Raw genomic sequence first — 19377 nt, 5'->3', positions numbered from 1 at the left:
TCAACAACCTCAATATACAAAAATCAAACAACCTCTGCCACTGCTCCAGGAGAGCACTGATATTGTCGGAACAAAGGCCCCGCTGTTTCCTAATCTCAAAAACAATTAAAATATCAGATTAATAAAATCTGTAAATGCTTTGGCGGATGCAGGTGGAATGCTGTCTGATTGCAGGACTATAAAGCCTATCAGTTCCCTTGGCATTAAAAAGGGAACAAGGGAACATAAAGTATCAGAGTTGCTAGCAAGACCAAGCATGTAGTCTTCCACTACAGAAATTTAAAAAATAGCATGTGTCAGTCATTGTATGTCTTGTCTCTGAAGCTTCTCAATGTCTCCAAAGCCCAAAGCTTACATCTGAGAGGACAGGGAATTCCCTTCTCTCATGAGATGTAGTTTCCTTTTTTATCTCCTTCCTCTTGTTCCTCAACACAAAATTGCATTCAGCGCTTCACTTAATGACTGTAATGCCCTTGGTTAATAGGATTTCACTGCAATTCCTACCCTTTAGCTTGACACAGGAGCTTGGTGTGCAGCTTGTGTTAGCTGGGTATTTGAAAGTGCTGTCTGCCTGGAAACAGCATGACAGTCGATTCTCCCAATATTCTGAGTAGTAATCCTTGGAATTACCCTGGATCAGGCAGAAGTGAAGATTTCATCTAGAGGACTCAGATTTCTCTGCTGGGATCACAGCTCATGCAAAGATTAAAGGCCATATCCACAAAGATATTTAGGCACTTCAGTAGGAGTGAGGTGCCTCAATACCTCTTGTGGGACTGGCCTTAGCCCCATTTAACTCACCTGCCTGACAGCCAGGAGTCAGAGCTCTGACCTTCAAAACTGATGGGAAACGGCCACTGATTCCTGTTAAAACAGCTGCAGGATTTTTTGTGGGGATTCTAATATTCTGGAAAAAAGCCCTTACTAAAAGGAATCCCTTTTGGATCCTTCAGTTGAGAGAGAGAATGCTGAACTTTGTTTTTTTCCCTGTTTTTTGCAGTTCAGGAGAAGGTGAATGTCATATTTTCCTTTTCAATCATTTGATCTGCCGTGACCCCTCCTGTGCACTTTGTGACACCAAAGTGCTTTTCCATTCTTCGTTGCATTGCTGTGGGATCTATAAAAAGAGCGACAGTGTTGAGGGATTTCTGTTTCATTCCTGTCGTTGTCCCAGGAGGATTAGAGCTGTGGAAGCTTAGAGTTAGGCTCATACTTCCCTCTATCCAAATGCCTGGCTCAGAGATACTGGCCTTTGTTTAGGAGGCCTTAATATTCCTGAGGCAGCACCCAACATGATGCTTTTCCCCATTTCCTCTCTCCCTCATGTTTGGTACACCCGTCCTCGTACGGATTCAGTAATCCAAGCCATTCTCTGGAAGCATCAGTGCCTCCCATTTACGTCTTTGCCACCTTTTCTGAGAATGTGTTCATTTCATTGATGCCATGTTTCAGCCCAGCAGTTGTCCCTGCCATTATCCTTGACCTAAGGATAGCATGTGGGGCTCCTGGTGTCCCGTGGCCACGGAGGAGCACATGGACACAGGCCTGCCCCTGCAGCCCGCTTTAGATCCACGAGAATGGCGTGCGAAATTCCTGCCAGGTCCAGTTTCTTCTGAGCAGCGAGGGCCAAGATAGTTGTGCTTCATAATCTGCTGGAATGCTTCTTAGCTGGCTTGGCATAGCCAGTGTCGCAGAGGGAAGAGGGGGGAGAGGATGTGCTCCAGCCCTAAGATCAGATGTCGGGCACAGGTGCTGGCAGCGGAGCAGCGCCACAGCTCCGGAATGAAATCGCAAGCTGGACCTTCTGAAACAGCCCAAGATTGTGTATCATGAGTTATGAGGGCAATATAAAACGGAAAGCTTGACTGCATCTGTTAGTTAAAAATTGCTGTGAGAGCCTGGGAGGCTGAGAGCTCAGCGTATTAGCGAAATCTCAAACAGGGTGGCTGTACTTTACCTTCTTAATTAAACACTCTCTTAGTTTTTGTTGCCCAGGTTAATTTTTATTTTCCCTTTCTCTCACTGACATGGATTTCCCTTTCTCTCACTGACATCCATCTATTCCCCATGTAAAGTCTGAATCTGGATTTGTATCTTACTCTCTCCCTCAACTGTTGTAATGTCCTTTGACATGGAGCCACCGTTTGTTGTCCCAGGGGTCACATGGCTGGGGAAGAAAAGAGATCCCCTCTGACAGTGAGAAAAGTTTTAGCTGACTGGAGACATATGTTGAAGCAAAGTTGGTGTTTATTCTCAAATGCTCCAAGAGCCTACATAAATACCCGTCCTGTACATCCAATTTTGCACTTTGCAATTGAAGAAGGAGTTTTGCACGCAGATACAGAGCACATGCAATCTTGTGCACTTTCATTTTGATAGATGCTTTTTTTTCCCTTTTTTTTTTTTTGTTTTCTCAGGGTCTATTGATCACAGAGGTTCTGCTGTGTGTTATTTTCTCATCTTGTATCACAAGTGAAGTATCTGGGCCTGTTCCCAAGCAAATGAATGTTAGACATCTCCTTGGCTTTCAAGGGGCAATGTCAAACCTAAATGAGGGAGAGGTAGGATGGTGCTGGGATGAGGCACTCCTAAAAGCCTCTTGAGTGACCCAGGAAGGAGCATTTGTAAGTGCTCCTCTTCCCTCTAAGACACTAATGAGTCAGTCCTTAATCACAAACTGCCTGTGCAGAGCACTGCCCTCCTGACATAAGGACAAGCTTCACCTCTGCAGACCTTTAAAATGAGCCCTCTAGGCTTTCCTTCTTTTACAGGAGATAGCTGACCCTGGTGACCTTGCTCCTCTCCAAACCATGAGCTCATCCCATGGATGTGAGGGTATATAGCATTCCTTCCACTTCCTGTCTCAAACCCTGGCCCCAGCCTTAGCCCGGGCTATCCATGTGTCCTGCTCCTCTCCCAGCCTGCCACTGCTCCTGTCATGGCTGAAACGATACTTTTACAGAGGTTCCATGTAATTTCTTTGGTTACATGGGTAATTTTGAGATGAAGGCGACAATATAAATGGAATTCCTTATTATTAAGTCAATAAATAATACCAGAGTTGGCTCCTTGCTGTCAGACATGCTGATTCTCACCTTGGTTGCCACATGCACAACATGGCCTGATTTTTCCATTATGTTCTTGATGGCTGAACACACTTTCAAAAATTTTTATTTTAGAAATTTTTATGTTGGACCAATGTTGTCAGCACAAGAGGGGCCTTGCAGAGTTGAAAAGGGAAAGTTGCTTTCCTAACCACTCATGGCTGTTGTGGCTACTATGCAAATCTCTTTATCCAATCAATCAGACATGAAATAAAATACACTGACCTGATGCTTGGCTAGCATGTAAATTCCAAGTCACATGAGGCTTGGGGAGCTACAGTGCAGAAGAAGGAGTTTTCATTCCCCATTTGTAAGATGATATCTGCTGGGCTCATTAAACGAAAATATTTTGGGGCCTGTGTCTTGCAAGGTAAACTTGCTCTATTGTGCAGAAGAACATTCACTGAAATAGCTAACATGGATCATCTGATGACATTAGCTTTGTAAGTAATTTCCATGATGTCAAGGGTACACTGGAGATTAAAGGGGGATTAAGGCCTACTTGCACAGTCAAAGCATCACAGTAAATTGACTTGACTTGGCAGGCAGCACCTAAAGTTGGCAAGTTTTCACTGACTAATCATATAAAATCCAGGTTTGTGGTGTTAGTTGGACTACACTCTCACAGAGGCCAGGAAACGTTAAGCTTTCAAGGTGGGAGGTTTTAGGAGGAAAAGGGAGGGGAGACTGACGAGGAGACTTTTGCAATGTCAAGGTGCCAAAGTGAAATAACGACCCAGTTTTACTGCAGAAGGTTCTGCCTTCCAAGAGCGAGCTGGTTGGATTTCTACCCAAAGGGCTTTTCCTCCAGCAAAGTTTATTTTTTCCCTCCCGCTTGCTGTCACAAAATGCAATCTCCTCTTAAAGGATCAGACCCTGCACAGGAACTTCACTGAATAAAGATGAGTTTATATTTTAAAAAGGAAACAGCTGGATTGCAAAAGCAAGGGAGGTAGGCAGCTCTAGTTTCATTAGCTAAGGGAAACTCAGGGCCCCAGAGGAGAACAACTGGGAGAGCAGCCATGACAGAGGGAAAAAAAAAAAAAGGAAACAGAAGATCATAAAGAACTAATAATGAAAAATGGAAAGTGAGAATGAGCCAAGAAAAACATGCAATAAATAGATTTAAAAAAAAGAAATTGTGGAGGGAACAGAAATGTAAAGCAACCAAGCAGGAAAAGAGCAAGGCGGAGAGTATGGATTTTCTGGAAATAAAATAAATAATTCTGAGAACTCTCAAGAATCTGATGAAAAACTGGAAGCGTCTCATGGCTGATCTTTTGATCTCCAAACTGGTGGCCCTTTCAATATGAAAATGAAGGAGGAGCACTCTGTATAATTGCCCAGCAATTTGTTTGCTGCTTCTGCTGGGAAAAACAGAGAGTTTGGCCAGGCAAGAGAGTCCAGGCTCCATCCATGCTGATGAATTAGGGCCCTCTAAGAGCAGCTTATAAAAAAATGTATCTCATGATTGTTTAGAAGGATCCAGTCAACTGTTTATCTGTGCAGTAATCACTGGATGATGAGTTGGAGGTAACCTGGGTGTGGGACTGTGCACAGCAGGAGTCTCGGAATGGTTTCAGATGAAGAAAGAGTGGAGATTGAAGGAAGAGGGGGATAGGAAGAAAAGCAGATACTAGTCTGCCCTTCGTCTTGAAATCTGTTCATTGTGATAAAATATATAAACACGGCCAGGACTTCATAGCCCAAGAGAGAACAGATTTTTTTTTTTTTCGGCTGCCCTTCAATTAGATCTGTAATAATCCTGCAGCTTTATATGGTTTACAGACGACACTTTGCCCAACAGAAATGGTGCTATTCTTTAAATTGTGCTTTGCTCATTAGGTTTTAATAGGAGCAGTTGTTTAAGGGGTGGGTGGGGGCGGGAGGGGGAATGCACTTGGTGATGCATAGTGGAATGTACATTAATCTTGTTAATGACAACACAGTTAATGGCTGGCAAAACATTACTTTTGAATTAACCTTTCTCTTGTGCAGGCACTACTTGAGAAACAGAGCCAGGACACCGAAGATACAAGGAAAGTGCATGAAGACAGGGATACAGGATTTCCTATGATTTTATGTTGTTCTTAATTAGGAAGCATATTGGCAGCAAATGCTAACATGTGTTGGGATGTTTAGCTGTAGCCAAATAAATGTTTTCTATTACAACTCTGAATACTTTGCCTAGCCAGAGCCCATGCTGTTCTGTTCATGTCTTACAAAATCCCTTTATAAGTCATTTTGGGGGCCAATTTTCTGTTGGCTTATGCAGCAGAGTTACTTTGAACATATGTATACTCAGACTCCAGAAGGGTCGTTGTCCTCACTTTTTTCATTTTTTTTTAAATTCTAATTTTTTTTTTTGAGTGATAAATGGGGAAGCCCTTCTTATGAAATGCTTCTGTAATCCAACTAAACAATAGCCTATACTGAGCATGCTCATTTAAAGCAAAAATCCAGGGAATGGAAATAACTGGTTTTCTCTGGTCACATGTTCACACATAGACTGAATGAAAAATCCATAATGAATCGTTTATCTGATATTTAATCTCTTTCTGATGTTTATGAATGGTCTGCAAATAATCTGCTGCTCTATTTTTTTTTTTTTGGGGGGTTCTGTTTATCATCTCAAATTATTAGTTAAATAATTTCTGATCTGGCTTGCAGGTTATTTGAGAACACTTTGCTTTGGGTATTCACAATTTATGACTCCTGATGTAAACATAGAACTAGAGTCTGACTTGAGTAGTGCAAGTAGTTTTTGTGCAAGTGGAAACATAGGGTTTTATCTTTCTGAAAGTACTTCTATTTTTACTTTAATTATTAATAATTTTTCTTGATGATCTAGCCACGTCCAAGGAAATCTGATTCATGTCTCCCACCTCTGAGTTTGAGTCTTGTGTGATCAACTTGTTCTATTTGTGGTAGAAACTTTCTGAAACTCCTTTCTTCTAGAGGGGGAAAGAAGGTGCTCAGGGGCTGCCCATAAAATGTCATGTATGAAAGACAATGAACAATGGAGCTAAAAATATATCCCTTATAACCATAGCAGTTCTGGGTTGCTGCAAATATCAATTTATGGTGAAAAGAAGGAAGACAAGTTGCACTATTTAATTACTTGTGAATGTGATTAGCTGCTTGAAAGTGTAAGGACCATATCCTATCAAAATCCATAGCATAAAATAACCCCTTGCTCTTAAATTTCTTCTCAAATTGGATCCCATTAATCACTGTAAAAGTTTCAAAACCACTTGGCTGAGGAACTGGGATAACAGGAGGTTTTCAGGAGGTCGTGCTCTCTGTTTGGCATCCTTGACCCTCTGCTCTCTCAGTTTCTGATCCTCTTTTGGCTGTGGTGACCTGGCTGGGCTGTGGTTACCAGTGTGAAATCCTCCCTGGGTCCTGCTCCTGGGGACTGGGCTGCTCAGGAGAGCACAGAAAGGGATATATGTATATCCCTTTGCTGCTCAGGAGAGCACAGAAAGGGAGAGAAAAGTCTCCAGTGGCTCAGCCCTGCCTCAGAGCTCAGCTTCAAAGCCAGGCAGGGCTGCAGTGGGCTGGTTGTGAACCAGCAGAGATGATAACTACACCTTTGGAGTGCAGGCTGACATTTAAAGGCTTGAGGCCTGCTGTAGAGCAAAGAAATGTCAATCTTTAAAAGAGTGGAATGGGCCGGTTAGTAGGAAGGAATGTCAAAAGGGAGTTTATAGGAATCTCTTAAAGTTGAAGCAAATGTATTTCGTTCCTTTGATATGAGCACGTTTCTCCTTGATTTACCTGCCAGTGGATGTCACAAGAGCTGGAGCTGGTTAACAGATGCTTGGAAGGACATGGGGGAAGCACAGAGATTGGGGAGCTGGTTAACATTTGACTGAGGACACATAACCTGTAAGCCTGCCTTATATTGGGACTAAATCATCCCCTGTGATGTGCTGGGAGCTGGACCTACACACTTGTTCTAGTGGCTCACAGAACCATTCCGTGGTTATTCACATCCAACCCATTTTAGGATTACCCATTACTCTTATTAACAACAGCAAGCACTACCAAGGAGAAGGAAAAAAAATAATATTCTTTCCCCAAAAAGGTAAAAACATAATAGTGAATTAAAGTCCTAAATGATAGGACTGTTAACATAATGCCTTTTGTCTAGAATGAACTATAAAACACACATATATACAGTGGAGAAAACCCTGTAAATGTGTAATGGACAAAAAAATATATATATAATAAAACTGTTGAAAGAATGCATTTTCTCAGCACCAAGGCTATCCATAAAATTTTTACAGTTTTCCACTATATAACATTATCCTTCATAAAAAATGATATTTTAAAGCAAAAAGGTTGGCAAAAGAAACAATTGGTAGTTAACGGAAGGACGGGATTACAGCAGTGTGCCTTTGCTGTGAACGGTGGAATAGAAAATGAAAAACATTTGGGGCATTATATGAAGCCCAGCAGTCATGCTCCATATGGTTTGAAGAGTTGAGCAATGCTTGACAAAGATTTTATGACTTCATTTTCTTAACATTGAATATTATTCCTTCAGTCTAGTCCTCCCAACCCACTCCTTGTCTTAAATATCTCTTGTTTCTCAGACAAAGAAATCTGTTTTATTAATATGTATCATTTATATTGAGTTTAATCACATCTGATTTAATACACTCTTTTGTTTCCTGCAAGGCCTTTCTGAGGAGTGCCCTGTAACAAGGTATTGGGGCAAAACTGAGATAATTTGGTCCCCAGACCCTCTAATACAACTTCCTATGTGATTTGGTTTCAGGATAAATAGCCAGAGCCCTCTGTATAAGAGAACAGGTCAATATTTGTGGATAATTGGCTTTGGAGCAAAAAGCTTCCTGCTTTCCAAACCTGTGCTCAGACAGAACAGGTTAAAGTTTTATATCTCTTAGCCCACATCATGAATTTCAAAACCAAATACTGCTCCCCTCAGTCATAAAATACATACAAAAATTAATTAGTCATTCTTCAGTCTACGATCTCCTGCCATGTGTGCTGCCAGCAGTGGAAGTCCACAGACTTCCTCAGAAATGCCTATGGATTATCCTTATTTTGATTTGACATTTAAATTGTTGGGCACAGCTGGGGATTGGGCCAAGTTGCGCATTTGTAATCATAAAATGAGAATTCCTGCTACAAAATGCACCCCGTAAAAAGAAAGGATATTTATGTCTTCCCCACAAAAGTCTTAGAAGGTTCATGAAGGTCTCAACCTTATAGATTGGCACACAATCTTCTATATAAGAGGCAAACAGTATGTTTGCTACTACTACAGGTGACCTAAACCAAAAACTTCAAACCTAGAACCAAACTTTGAAAGCATTTGGATCTGCATTTTTAGCTTGGATGAATCTCTAAAAAAGGAATTACTGTTGCCATTTATTACAGCAATTCACATACTGTGCTACACAAAATAGATCTTTCCTGAAACATCACTTTTCATTGCATTTATTTTACTTCACAGCAGAGAAAGGCAGAGTTCCTCTAACCCTTCTCCTGCCGCAGCTGAGTGCATGCCCTCACATGTGAATCTCACATGCCGTGGTGTTTCAGACGGCATGTTGTGAATTAGGTGGATGGAGTATCCCTGGTGGGGTTTTATCCCATGGACTCAGCCCACTGGAGAGCACTCAGCTGGTTAATATTTCATATGGATTCTTTTCTCTTTTCTTTCCAACCATCTATGTAAACCTTAAGACAGCCGGTCTGGTTTTAGGAGGTGATTTCCTCGCTTTGGATTAAGGATCCATTTGTGAGTCACTCTTCAGGCACTTCAGAAGAGTAGATTTCAGACCTGAAAGAATGTATTGTAAACAGAATAGTGTGCTTTCAAAATTAGCTCCTGTACCAAATCATGTATTTACTTAATACACCTTAATGGCTTTTGAAGAAGCCATTAGGCTTGATTGCGTAAATAGTATATATACCAAAATATGTATTTAACCTAGATAGGGCAGTGCCCCATTGTTGGTTTTCCTTCCTTCTTTACAAAGTTTTATCTTCATGGCCTTTTGAAAGTCTGCTATGGCTGAAGAATTTATCCCCCAGGAGATTGTTTGGGACAGTGGCAGCTGAGGGGGCAGGGAGCAGAGGTGGTTCCTGAATTTAATGTGTAGGAAGGGGGAATAGCATTCAGGAGGGCTATAGGGCTCTTCAGACTTTGGAGTGGGGAAGGGAGAAATTCAAATATTATTGAGCAAACCAATTCTCTCACAGGGCAGAATCCTACAGGGCTCTGTGACCTGATCCTAACTCAGGGAATGGGTTCATGGATCAGTCAGCTTTGTTTGTACATTGTACATTTACAGTCCTACAAGTCCATGAAAAAGATGAATAGAAAAGAAGGAGACTCCTCTATGCTCCCACTACCCCTTAGGTTCAGGACACTGTCAGCCTGGTATTTCAAACAGTCCTTATGTGCTGGGAATTCACACAAAGGACCTAAAATTTCTCTTTTGTTCTCCATCTGTATATAAATATACAGAGGTAGGATAATGGTCCTTGACAGTGGCTTTTTAAGGATAACTTAATGGAACAAAATTCATTTTAGGAATATTAAATGTGAGAGGGCACTAGACCAGTTGGGACTGGTGGAAAATAAGTGGGGAAATAAGTACAGAGGAGCTGAACCTGCTGTGTTTCACTGTTTAACTGCTACCTCCTGTAACTGGCACAGCAAGTAAACCATATATCTGCTAATGCTGCAGGTGTATTCTCAGCTAGCTCATAATGGAAAAAATATCTGTAAATAACTGCTCAGTTACAGCAAATGCCAAAAATTACAGTCCATGCTATCCACAGGTGATTCCACCAATCCCAGCCAGGCTCATCAGTTTGGAAATAATAACAAATGTGAAAACTCCAGAAAAAGATGTTATCTTGCTCAGAAAATGCGATGAGAATGAGCAGTTAAGTGCTAAAAATAGAAGTGTTGTGCGAGGCCCTGTAACTTTGGCACAGAGTCACAAAGTGCAGAGGGAGGGAGGGTGAGGAAAGCACTGCCAGCGCTGGGCAAGGATAAGGGGAGGAGAAAAGTTTCTCAGGTTTTAATGGAATTTACTATAGAATTATGTGTTTTTGTGGGCTCTGGAAAGTTGCTGTCTATATTAATCAGGCTACTAAACAATTCTGCAAACAGTCTTTGCAAACTCCTGGAGTTGGTTCACCTGGGTCAATCTGCAGGATGGAACAGGGCAAGAAGACTTGTTGGTCTTCCTAGGAAATTAGTTAACTATAAGTACAATAAACATAATGAAAATGAAAATTAATTCAGCCTGAATCTCTGATAAAAATCTCCTTGCTGAAATCTGTTTTCAACAATCCTCCTGCCTATGTGACTTCAGAAAGGTAACTGCAGGTAAAGTAGATTTTGGATATACTTGAAATTGACCTGGCTTGATTTCTAAAAGGAACCAAATTGAATGGGATTTAAATTAGGAAAGATAGTAATAATAATAATAATAATAATAATAATAATAATAATAATAATAATAATAATAATATGACTGGACTATTGCTTGTAGGACTCTTAATGATGCTGTTTCCCACCACTAACTTGTATCTGAGTATGACCATAGAACTATACCGCAAATAATTTTGTGCAAATATATTCAAGCAATGTTATCAACCTTAGGCCAAAAATGCACTTGGAGCTGCATTGTTCTTTTTCATTGACTTTTTGTTGACCACAGGAAAAACAGGTTTTAAAGTACAACACAGTAACACAGTCTAAAGGAGTGAAAAACTCGTAGAGCCAGTTTGAGTTTAAGGGTGTGCTAACTTGTGACCCAGACAGGATGGTGGCTTTAAAATAAAATTGAAACAAAGAAGTTCTGTTGTGCTTTCTCCACATCCCCTGCAGGAAATCATACTCCATCCCCTCCACTCCTGTCCCACACACCTTCTTCCCATCTCTCTCATTTGCTGCTTTCTCATATCCAAGACCTTGTACTTTGTTGCTTCCCTGACCATTTCATCCCATCTGAAATACCTCAGGCTGGCTATTTTTCCTGCTTTATTTATTCTTACTCTGTTTAATAAAACTGTATTTTTTTCCTGCTTAATGATGGACTTTAACAAATATTTAGGAATATTTTTTGGTGCCAAATTACATTTGTGTTCCTTAGGGAAAGGATGAAAAACTGCCCTAGAGAGTCTGATTTTGAACATTTAAAATGTTTTCTGATTTACATGATTATCATCATGATATATTTTTAGATGTATTTCATAATGATATAAGATTTCTAAATGAATTATTGAAAGATTTTTTGCAAGTGAAATAAATATTTCCTAAAGTTACTTGCAAAGTTTGACCAGAACTAAAAACATTGTTATGCCCCTTTTGTCCTCTGTGAAATAGTATTTTTATTTTCAGTGTTGGAAAAAGGAAAAGAAAACTGAGCTGCCACATGGTTTAGATGAGACACCATCTTATAGATGTAGATGTCTTATAGGGTAGAATTTTGTTACTTCATAAAGTTTCCATCATAATGACACATTAATCTTCATTAATCTGTAGCTGCTCCCTTAAAACCAGGCCCTTTGCATATCTTTGCTTTTTCCTCAGGTACTGGGAAATTGTTCATTCCTGGTGTTCCATCAGGCATGTCAAAGACAAATATTTCTATGTGCATCTGTATTTGGGCCACCCATCCTGAATATGTAGCTCAGCTTTTCATGCCAAAAGTCCTCTGCACTAAATTTCATGCTGCATTTTCTGTGGGTTACTTAAAGGTGCTATTTTTCTTGTTTTTATTAAGAGCTAAAACTGAATTTTATTGTAAATCAAAAGCTTTTTTTTTTTTTTGAGAACCTGTAGGCTACTCTAAGTTAATCATGTGGCAGAAGTGCTGTTTTATATACACTAAATGATTGTGGTTTCAATCTTACTTCTTCAAAGAAAGAAATTTGCCTCCAGAGCTTCTATCTGCTTATTGATTGCTAACTTGACATATATTTGTATGTTTACAGATTTCTACGAATTCTGCTCAGATAAATGGTCAGAGACACCACCAAAGACCTGTTTTCATACATGTTAAAGGATATTAGATGGCTTCCAATTCTATACATGTGGGTATGCACAATTTAAGAAAAATCTGGGTACTGTTTGGAATTATTGGTCCTCAAAAATTCGTAAAGATGTCGTGAAATCTTAGCTTAGACTGTATAACTTTAATTGAAAGTATTTATCCAGCTCTGATTTCAACAGATGTCTGAACAACAGGGGAAAAATAACCCCCACCCTGTAACAAAACATCATCTGCTTCCAGATTTCCCATGCTAAAGTTTTTTATGGCGGTCAATGGTAACACGTGTACTTTTCTCTCATGCTTTTATAAAAACTACTTATCTTTTAAAAAAAGGCTTCTTTTTCCCTGGTGTAGAGATGCCCTCTGTGTATTGGCTGATTTTCTCTTGAAGGTTGAAGACTTTTTCACACTGGGGACATCTGTTTTTGAACCCCCATATTTAAGGGAACTGGGGAAAAAAATACAGTGAAACATTTGGATCCATCTGGTTAGATGTGGGAATGTTATGATCAACTGAACATCTGGATAAGATGGTAACTGCCACCAAGCAGTTTGGCAAATAATAGATTTGTCCCTGCTCAATCCTTCTATGGATGGTTCAGAGGGTTTTTTGCCTAATGATGTGCTTGGCCATACTTCTGTTCTTTCTGCCGCCACTCTTCCTCACCACCAGTGGGGATATTCTTCTCCTCCAGCGACAGAAACCTCTCTACTCCTCTCCTTGCTCCCTGTGCTCTCCCCAGACAGTGTTTTCCCACAGGGCATGCACAAATCCTGTTGTTTTACATCACATTGTCACTGCAGCCACAGGCATGTGTCCGCACTTGTCCCCGAGGCAGAGAGGGAAGCGCGTTTCCTCGTGCCTGTGCTTGCAGCTGTGCGACCAGCTCTGCTCCCCAGCCTCTCCCTGCACACATCCTGCCTGTGGGACCCAACCAGAGCTGCTTCCACCTCTCCAGTTGGCGTGGAGAGGAGATGGGGTTGTGCAAGTGGGGAGCTGAGCTGTCCTGGATGAGCTCAAGAGGTGCTTGAAGCTGCTTTGGAGCAGAGCATGGCTCGGTGTGAAAACACTCCCTGAGCAAAGGGACTGGGCTGTGTCTGTGGCCACTGGTGTTGGAAATGCCAAGTATTAGGTTTATAACAAAAATCTTGCCTTAGGCTCCATTTCCTAGTCAAAACTTATTTAATAGAGCGTTGAGAGCAGCCCATGGCAAGAGGAAGGTCAGTGTGTTGTAGCCCACATCTGCTGGGCAATGGCTGGAAACCTCCTCAATGCCACTGTGGCTTTTGATGCTCCACACGCCCGTGAGCACATGCTGAAATTCCTGAGCATGTGAGTAAAGTTAAGTACTTAAATGCTTTGCTGAATAGGAATTGACTGAACATGTGCTTAAGTATCCTGCTGAATTGCAGCATTAATCATTTTTACAGCTGACAAAATCACTGCCCCAGAAAAATATTCTCCAATTAGAATGAGCAGGATTATTTCTTTCATTTGTGTGAAATAAGTGTGTTCCCAGTTGTACTGAACGTGTTCTGTTTTCTGTGATATTAGAAATCATTTTCCATAAGATTTCATATTGCTCAAGAGAAAACTTGAGAAACTTTGGAGTTGATCAGGTCCCTAGATTTGGATTTATATTAAGAAAACATTGTAAGAAAAGACATAATGGGCCAAAAATATGCACTTGCTTTTTTTCATTCACTTCACCTAAGGGCAGAACTTGGGCCACTGTGCTTGTTCATTAATTCTCTCTTGTGGAAGATACTTTTTCCATATGTGATTTTAATCTGTTTGTAGATACAGAATGTAGTTTTTCATATAGTAGAGTGCTCCTTTTTTCCCCCCTTATTTCCTTCACAGTCTTTCCATAATAGAGTTTAAAACAGGAAAAAAACCCCAGCAACAAAACAAACCAAAATCAACAAACCAAATCCCTTTGTATGTGCAGCCAGTTAAGCAGATAATAATGGTAATTTTTCTGCTCTGCTAATGATGATAATATTGATATTTATCAATAACAAATAGCATGCAAGTGCCTGGATGAATAGAGTATTTTGCACAGTGGGGTTTTATATCTATATATGAAACATGGAATGGCAGAGGCTGCTAGAGGCAGGTGAGGGAAGCTGAGCAGAGAATTGCCTCACAGCAGAGAGCCTGAGAAACAGCAGAGGGGGAATTTAGTCCTAGCCAAGAGCAGAAATAATCCCTGCAGTAAAAAAGCCGCAGAATCTGTAATCTCAATATCCAGCCCAACAAAAACCATGGCCCTTGGGGCTCAGCTAAGTGAGCTCTCCCCGGAAATGCAGTGGGGCTCACGTGGGGTAATTTGGGAGTGGGAAGGTCCAAGGAAAACCTGCTGGTTGGCAGAGCTAAACCCAGGCAGCCTGGATATTTCCAACCTGCTCCTTCCCAGCTGGTTTTACTTCATGAAGTCTGCAAGGGGAACTTTGAGAGGCGTTATCTTCAGGAGATAAATTTACAGCTGCTTTGCTTCCTATATTATGTTTACATTTTGTACCTGTGAGTCTGAATATTGCCTGTTGGTAAAGCTGACTCTGTAATTATTGATTCTGAGGCTTAGACGAGGGGAAGGGAGAGAGGGAAGGATGGTCACACAGCAACCAGCTGTTCCAAGACCTTTGAAGGTGACTTGGACAAAATCACACAGCCCAAATAATCTGCTGGAGCAAAACACTGCACCTTCTTGTTTACTGGGGCCAATTTAGGATGCGACCTTTGAGTTTTGGTGGAGTGAATGACTCAAAGTATAGCTAGAAATATTTGTAGGGTGTGTCATGTTCATTTTCAGAGGCTCTGGCTGGAAGAGGGACCTGGTTGTGGAGTGACTGAATGTGCTGGGTGCTAAATCTTAGCATGAGGGTGACTGGAGAGAGCTTAGCTGCTTGCTCTTGGAATTGCCTGTGGTTCTCACTCGGAGCATGGGCCCAAAGCAGCTCTGAATAGCAGCAAGTTCAGGGTTGTCCCTCTCTGGATGAAAATATCCAGCTCCATTGCTGTGCTCACAGGATCACAGTCTGTTATGCTCATAGTCACTACCAGATCCAAAGGAGACAAGATTACCTTTTTAAACAAAACAACAAAGCAATAAACAAACCGTAAACCCAATACTCCAGATGTCATTCCTATGTTAGATAACATAAAGCCAGAGAACAGCCACAAACACACACATTTTTCTATTTATTGTTTTAGTATCAGCTAGAAAATGTTTCTATAGGAGTGTACACACTAGAAAAATCCTAACTGTTTGAATCACAACCATGTGGATATTTTATTTTCCTAGGGCTGAATATATTTCTTCAATAACACAAAAAAAGTTTGAAGTTTGCATTTCTTTTCACTTGAATCTTCAGCAGCAGCACCAACATGTGCAATCCCCTCCCCACTTGTTTCACTTGACATGTTTCATGTTACAGAGTCTGTGTGAGAGACTTTGAGAGGTGTTATCTTTGATAGAGGAATTTATGGCCATTTTCCTATCTACCGTATGTTTACATTTGGAACCTGTGTTGAACATTTGTTATACTCACTTGTTGTGTCTTGTCTTAAATTAGATCATAAACATTTTGAGGCAGGGACCATGTCTTCCTGTGTGTTGCTGCTCTATTTAGGCCCTACTGTTATGGATGTGGAACTGTCTGGGAGTGATTGTAACAATAAAAATAATTCTGCTAGCAGTTCTTTTGTCCTGATAAAGAAATGTGCAACTCTTGTTATCAGAAAATATCAGAGAGTAGGGTGCTTAAAAGTGGTTGTAGAGTAGTAATCACCTTTGCAAATGCTTTGAACCTTGGTGCTCAGAAAAGGGAAAGGACAAAAGTTGTATTTTGATTTATAGAGAGTCCTGACAAAACTACTCCCAAAGCTTCCAATATCCAAATATTACCCACAGGCTTGCACGTGCATCTAACAAAGCTTTTGAACAATTAGCCCTAATTGCCCTTTTCTAATATTCTGGTCAACAGAAAAATCTTCATTATAAGAACCCAGGGCTTGTAAATGAAAGGGATGAAAGCTCATGAGGCAGGCCATACGTCATGCCACACCTAGGCACAACGGGATGCATTAAGGAAGCATTTATGGAAGGGCATTCCATCAAGTCAAGGTGTCACAGGACATATGGTCTCTTTCACCATTAACTCTGTGAATTTCCATAACTTTCCACTGGTCTGTATTAACCTCACTCTGTGTGATGCTCAGGTTTGTTTGGGATAATTTTGGTTTTGCTCTGGAAATTGCACGTGTGAAATTTGTAGAAGTACATAATTAAAAATCACCTACTAGAGTTTGCTTTTTTGCAAAAGAGAAATTAGAAAAAGAAAATTTGGGTAAAACAGAAAAAATTCAGTAACCAAAATTAATAAATTTAGGCATGAATACATAGTTTTATCTGTATGGATAACTACTTGAGCCTGTTTCCTGACTATTTTTATGCCTTTGAAATACAGTGTAGCATATTGGTACTGATTTGTTTGGCGTGTGAAGATCTATCTGAGTCATTGGTTGTGATCCCAAAGATATCACTGGGATGCTGCTAATTGCTGAAAAAATACAGATGTAGAGAGGCTTATGATGAATATCAAGATGGGGTCATAGAGCCAGGTAAGGGTGACAAAATGAAATCTTACTTTTAGTCCTTCTAAACCCAGAGTAACACAGAATATTCTGACTTGAAAGGGGCCCACAAGAATCATCAAATCCAGCTCTTGATTTGGGTCCAACAAGATCCACTTCCATCTTTTCCCTCCTCAGATGGCTTTGGGGACCTGCTGGATTACCTGAAGGGTAATTATCTGAATTACCCTGAAGTGGGAAGACTTCCTCCTTTCCTGGGGTTTTTCTACACTCTCCTGTGCAGATCTATCTGTAGAATTTCTAAATTTAGGCAGAGGAGTGTGTGCTAATCCTAAATGTAAAGCTGAATTTCCCTCTTTGTGGGTCTATTGTCATCTCAGAAGATATCACACAGACACCATCAAAAAGACATTGAAAAATCATTCCCACATATATGATCAGACTAACTAGAAGTCATCATTATTATTTTTTAAGATGCACTCCTTCTATTTTTGGCATTCTTTCAGCTAAGCAATGATCGTACCCTAAAATCTCTGTGAGGCAAAACTTGAATATAATGACATTGTGTTTTTCTTACAAATAATTGAAATAATACTAAAAATTCCAAGAAGATCTAATGCTGGGGAGAGGGAGAGGGAAAGAATTTGTGAAAGTGCTAGGTGGGAATAAGAAAGCTTTTAAGACAATCATGATAATAATACCATCATAATAATAGCTTTATCTTCAGGAAAAAAAATCATCAACCAAGCAACCACCATTGAACCTGGGACTAAAATAATCTCTCTGAATTTTCAATTGTCTTAAAGCACTGGTGTTTTTTAAGGTTAAAAAAATATATATAACAAGAATACATGTCTTGGTTTTATTGTATTATTGCAACATCTTGTTTTTCATGTTATTTCTCTCCTATCTTAGACCCCTTTACTTAAGCTCCCTGAAAAGTCTCACTCCTCCATCAAAATGAGTTGAAGACACTTTTGGGTTCAACAAAATATTGGTGTTGTTAGGAGTTTAAAATCAGGGGTCTTTTCATTAGTGTTCAGAAGCACTGATGTAGAAGAACAGGAAAACTCCCTGTGTACACCTATTCCATTACATTTTCCCAGCAGAGAAAATGTTGGGATGTCATTCTGCTGTATATTCACATGTAAGACTTCTGTGTTTAATACATGGAAAATCCCTGAAGTGTTTACACAAAGAATATTGTTATTCCCTGTACATTTTAGCTGATGCTTAATGGGAGGAAAAAAAACAAAACCAACCAGGGGGCTGAAATTTTGAATGAAAAGTCAAACTACTTTAGATTTCACTTAGCCTAGATCCTAAGGACATGTTGTCCAGTGCTTTAGAATATGTGCATTCAGAGGATCAAGCTATTAGAGGAAAAATTCTCCATCCTGAAAAAGAGGCTTATCACTGAATCAGGAATTGCCAGTAATGTCTCCTCTGGGATGCTTGTTTTTAAATTGCCTTTTGGGAGGCTTTTATGACTGCATCCACATCAGTGCTGTGATTCAGAGCAGTGATGCTGTTTTGAAGCACATCCCCCAGACTGTCCCATTTACTGTGCAGTAGTTCACTTCCCAGAGTGGTTTTGCAGCCCATAATCTGGATTCTGTTTGGAGAAAACTGAACTGGAGGCTTTGATCCAGGCATGTGCCAAATGTTCTCCAATTCCTATTGCAGGAATGAGAGGCCAAACCAATGACTAGACCTCCTGAAACTTGGAATCACACTCTGGAATATTTCAGTGTGGGGATTTGGTCTAAATCAAGTTTAAAGCTGTCCTGTCTCTATCTCCCCCATAGTGCAGATAAAGAACCCTCAGCTCCAACTGCTCCAATCTATTGATCTGCTCCTGTGGCCACAGCTGCCTTGAGAAAGTAGATGTAGCCTATGACATCTTGAAAGTATTCCAGATTTTAAAAATGTTTTCTGTGTTAGTTGTTTTTCACTTCTCTTTTCCTTGGATCTGGCGCAAATATTCTTAAATGAATTTTAAATGATCTGAGCCTGTGCCTGCTTCTTTTGTTGCAAAATTTAAGATCAACCTAGTTTCCCCCCCCCCCCCCCCCAAAGATCATGCTGTACTAAGAAACTATTCGAGCAATCTTTTCCCCTCATTTTTATTGAAATTGCTGTTTATGGAGATATTTAAAAAGATGATATACATTCCTGCTCTCAAAAAGGATGAAAGGAAATTGTAAGAACTATAAGAAGTTTATCCCAACACTTTTGTCCTTGGGTTTTCAAAGCTGTCTAGTTCTGCCTTACAACTGAAAATAGTCACTCCTAAGTCTACTTCTTCCAGTGGGCACCAAAGTTTGTGATAAGTATAAGCAAATTGTGATATTTCCATCCTTTGGTAGAACATGTTTGCATTACAGGTTATTTAAATCGCGGTTTTTAATTCAGACATCCATCTCCCTTGTATGTTTTTCCTTACGTGCTCAGCCTCATTAACCCATCCAGTTGACCTGCATCATTCTCCTGTTGACAAAGATAGGCGTTATGAACCTTAGGATGTCATAAACACCTCTAAAATGTGACCCTCCTTGCATGCAGTGGGGAAGGTTTGACAGCATTACACCAGTCATCTGATAAGCTCGGGTCAAAAGTC

This window comes from Zonotrichia leucophrys, chromosome 10 (genome assembly GCF_028769735.1).
Source record: "Zonotrichia leucophrys gambelii isolate GWCS_2022_RI chromosome 10, RI_Zleu_2.0, whole genome shotgun sequence".
Lineage (NCBI taxonomy): Eukaryota > Metazoa > Chordata > Aves > Passeriformes > Passerellidae > Zonotrichia > Zonotrichia leucophrys.
The sequence above is the reverse complement of the archived record's forward strand: the minus strand, read 5'-3'. Positions refer to the sequence as shown.